General features: G+C 42.7%; 1 non-coding gene across 1 annotated transcript; it reads right to left on the bottom strand.

The window, feature by feature from the left end:
- Positions 1 to 3,421: 3,421 nt before the first annotated feature.
- Positions 3,422 to 3,528, bottom strand: LOC111722926. The gene has a single exon (XR_002771555.1). It is a non-coding gene; the product is annotated as a U6 spliceosomal RNA (small nuclear RNA).
- Between the last annotated feature and the right edge of the window lie 716 nt (positions 3,529 to 4,244).

Here is a 4,244-nt window from a genome sequence, read left to right as displayed (position 1 = left end):
TGTGCCTACCCGAAGTAGGGGACTCCTCTGTGGCCACTTGCTGTATGCCAGAGATCTGCGGCCCTAACAAGCAGTTCTGGCCTGCCCAGAGCCTTGGAGCAGGGATCTCCTCTGCTGCCTATGGGGCACGCAACTCTAGCAAGCAGTTCTGGGCCCACCCTAAGTTGGGGACTCCTCTGCCACAGCCCATGGGGCATGTGAGAGTCTAGCAAGTAGTTCTGTGGCTGCCAGAGCAGGGGACTCCTCTCCAGCCACCCACCACCTGCAGGAGGCATGCAGCTCTAGCAAGCAATTCTGGGCCCTCCCAGAGTGGGGGACTCCTCTGCCACAGCCTGCAGGGTGTGCAAGGCTCTAGCAAGTAGTTCTGTGCCTGCCTGGAGCAGGGAACTCTCTGTGGCCACCCACTGGGCGCGGGAGGCATGCGGCTTTAGCAAGCAGTTCTGGGGCCTGCTTTGTACCTGTATTTTGTGTTCTTAAATGCTCTTCCTTGGATTTACAGCTTGCTGAACTTCTTTCTGGGCTCAGCTCCCCATCTTTGGCTTTGTGGATTCTGATTCCATCCAGTTTTTCTTCCTTTGCTCAGGAGCCTCTGACCAGGGTTGCTACCATTTGGCCATCTTGAGAGTCACTCAATACATTATTTTCTTTAATCTAACAGCAACACTTCATTTAGTCTTACACTGTTGCTTATGTATTATTGCCCCATTCTGGAAACAGGTTCAGAGAAGTTGAGCAATTTAGTCACATGGAATAGATACAGTGGAGCCTGAAATTAAACTCAGTTCATTTGACATTTAGTCTTGTGTTCTTTCTGCTATTCCATGATCTTAATGACAAAGTTTCTAAAGGAAAAGGATAAATTAACACTAGAGTGAGATAAAAGGACTATGAAGAGAGGGACGGAAGAGATATTAGGCTATCATAGATAACATTGCTATCTTCTATCATATAGAAATTAAGCCATATTTATTCATGATATCATACCTATCATAGTTTTGAACTAGGTGGCCATGTCATTAGGAAAAATGGTGAGAAGATTGTCACAGTGTTGGTAACTATGAGAAGGTGTTGCCTTTTTTTTTTTTTTTTTTGCAGTTTTTGTCTGGGGCTAGGTTTGAACCCACACCTGTGGCATATGGGGCCAGCACCCTACTCCTTTGAGCCTCAGGTGCCACCCAATGAGAAGGTACTTTAAGGGAATGGCTGGGCCATAGAGGAAAGAGGGAAGTGTGATGCAAGGAACATGTTGATTCTGTAACTCTGTAACCTGTAAGACGGAGAACATGAAAGGTGTGTGTTGTGTGTGTAGGTACACATGTGTATTTCCTATGAATTTTAACATGTAATTTGCTACTACCTAGGAAGTACAATTTGTCTGAAATATCTTACATATGATTTTACTACAAAATTTGAACATATATAAAATTTATGAAATAGACTTTGGTAATCCTGCTGAAGGATTATTTAGTTTACCATCACAGTTTACACCTTACAGGATTTATATTTGACCTAGAAACATGCATTTGTTCTCTAGCAATGTGAAACTACCAGCCTGTGTGAGTTTCTGGAGAGCATAGACCTTCTTTCTTATTTTTATACTGAGATTCTTCATATTTTATGGATCGTGATTCCTGTGAGAATTTGATGAAAGCTAAGAAGCTTCTTCCAAGCATAAATGCATAGATGCAAATGGCAATATGCACAAATGCAAATGGTCTTGCATTCTACGCCAGGGGTTTATGAACTTCTTGGCACCCACTCACAGACTTTCTGGGGTTAAGAACCACTTGGCACCAATCCTGAGGCACAGTGAGTTTCATTGGTCTTTCTTTATGTAGAATGAGATGCAAAGTGTGCAGTGAGGGGATGAACACATCAGTCCATAGCTCAAGCCAATCTCCTCATTCACTGCCACTCTGGCTCCATCCAAAGCCCTCACTCTGACTAAAGGCAGGGGGTGGGGTGATATTCTCTGTGGAGAAATAGGCAATCAGTCCTTTTAATGAAACTCTTTTGATATACCCACTCTGGTTTGGATAATTTTGAACTAGAAACAAGCAATAAAACTTCAATTTTTCAAAAATCTCAAAGTAACATGAAGCATTCTCACTATGTCTCTGAACCTTTGGCATCATTAAGCTCCATCTACAGAGAATGGATCAGGATGGGGGAAGTTCAGATGGATGCCTGGAATAAAAAAAATTAGTGGGAGTGTTTATACACATTAATTATAATAAATCCCACTGATTTTACATTTTGACATAGCTGTTGTGTCTCAGCTCAAGTTAGCCATGGAAGGAGTGGTATTAGAAAAAAGCCAGTGAATTAGATGCTGCCAAGAATGTGTCTGGCCAGAGGCTTATAGAGTTGTCTCTTGGAAATGTAGCTTTTAGACTCAGGATGTGAACGGGCACCACAGAAGAGAGTCATTTGTAAATAGACAAACTTTGAGGCCATTTCCAGTTTGTGCTTTATTAGATTAAATTAATGGACAGTCTTGTGTAGTAGCACATCAATGTTTTGGTTTTTTTTTTTTTTTTGAAACAGAATCTCACTGTCACCCTGGGTAGAATGCCATGGTGTCACAGCTCATAGCAACCTCAACCTCTTAGACTCAAGTGATCCTCTTGCCTCAGCCTCTGGAGTAGCTGGGACTACAGGCACCTGCCGCAATGCCCAGCTAGTTTTTCTAGTTCTAGTAGAGACCAAGTCTTGTACTTGCTCAGGCTGGTCTTGAATTCCTGAACTCAAGTGATCCACCTGCCTCTGCCTCCCAGAGTGCTGGGATTACAGGTGCGAGGTGTTGCGCCCAGCTAAGGACATCAATTTTTACAGCAGACATTATTATTTTTCACTGATATACTATTTCCTTCTCCTTCTAGGTATAAGTTAGGATTGCACTTTCCACTCTCTTGACATTGGTTGAGGCTGTTAGACTTATTTAGGCAGTGAAGTTTGAGAGAAATGAAATGTAACAGGCATGATTCCATGTCCCTTTCCATCAGCCTCACTGACCTGTGACATTTCAGAAGATGAAATTCCAACACTTTTTTCCATGAGTAAGGAAGACAAGGAGAAGAAACCCCTGCCAACTCACAAATGGACACACAGCAGAAACAAGACAGTATCTTGGTTGTTATACAGCATTGCTATTTAGGGTTGTTTGTTACAATAGCATAAGCTAGCCTATGATGTCTGCTATTGGTGAAACTCTCATTTAAACAGTGCAAACAGATTAATGCCTGGTGAGTAGGTGGACAATATAAAGGGGGAGTTAGCAGTGCCTTACTTTTTAAATAATTTTTTTTTAATTTTTGGGGATTCATTGAGGGTATAAGCAACCAGGTTATACTGATTCCATTTGTTAAAGTTCCTCTCATCCTTGTATCTTGCTCCCAAAACATGTGTCACCCACCGAGACAAAAATATGGAATGCTTCATGAATTTGCATGTCATTCTTGTGCAGGGGCCATGCTAATCTTCTCTGTATAGTTCCAATTTTAGTATATGTGCTGCTGAAGCAAGCACAGAAGTGCCTTACTTTATTATTATTATTATTATTATTTTGTAGCTGCCACTGCTGTTTTAGCTGGGCGGGGCTGGGTTTGAACCTGCCACCCTGGGTATATGGGGCCAGCGCCCTACCCGCTGAGCTACAGGCACCACCCAGAAGTGCCTTACTTTTACTATTCCTCCATAGGAACATTTCAGCCAGTTGTCCTGGGATTGTTGGCTATTCTGCAAAGCAAATATATGTGTGCAAACATATCCACATGATGCTGCCTTAGAGAATTCACAGTGGCTACGCTGGCCCAGCGGCCCAGACAAATAAACACCATTTGCTTCCTTTTCTCTCTCCTTTTCTCTGATAGCTGGCGAGTACTGGAGTTTTTCAGCTCCCTCCACTGAGACATTGGTGACAATGATCCTTTTGTTCTCTGGAGGCTCCATGTCATGGTTAAGTCGCTTGAAACTGTTTAATAATCTGTGCAGGTCTTGTTGGGTTGTGAAATCCCAGAGCCACTTCCTCGTGCTTTATCTTCCACCTCTCTCATTTTTTTCCACGAACAGAAGAGTCTCTCAGGGTCTTTATAAAGCATGTCCATCACAGACTGGGCTACAGTGAGAAAAAGCTTGGGGAAAATACTTTCACCATTAGCACTGGCACAACCTGAACAAATAAGAATAGAAGACAGTAGCAGCTGATAAACAGCTTATTTTTAGATTCCAACATTTTAGCCGCA

Source organism: Otolemur garnettii, unplaced genomic scaffold (assembly GCF_000181295.1).
Source record: "Otolemur garnettii isolate 467f Iridium unplaced genomic scaffold, OtoGar3 scaffold00006, whole genome shotgun sequence".
Taxonomy (NCBI): domain Eukaryota; kingdom Metazoa; phylum Chordata; class Mammalia; order Primates; family Galagidae; genus Otolemur; species Otolemur garnettii.
Note: the sequence above shows the minus strand (reverse complement) of the source record. Positions and strands in the feature narration are given on the sequence as shown.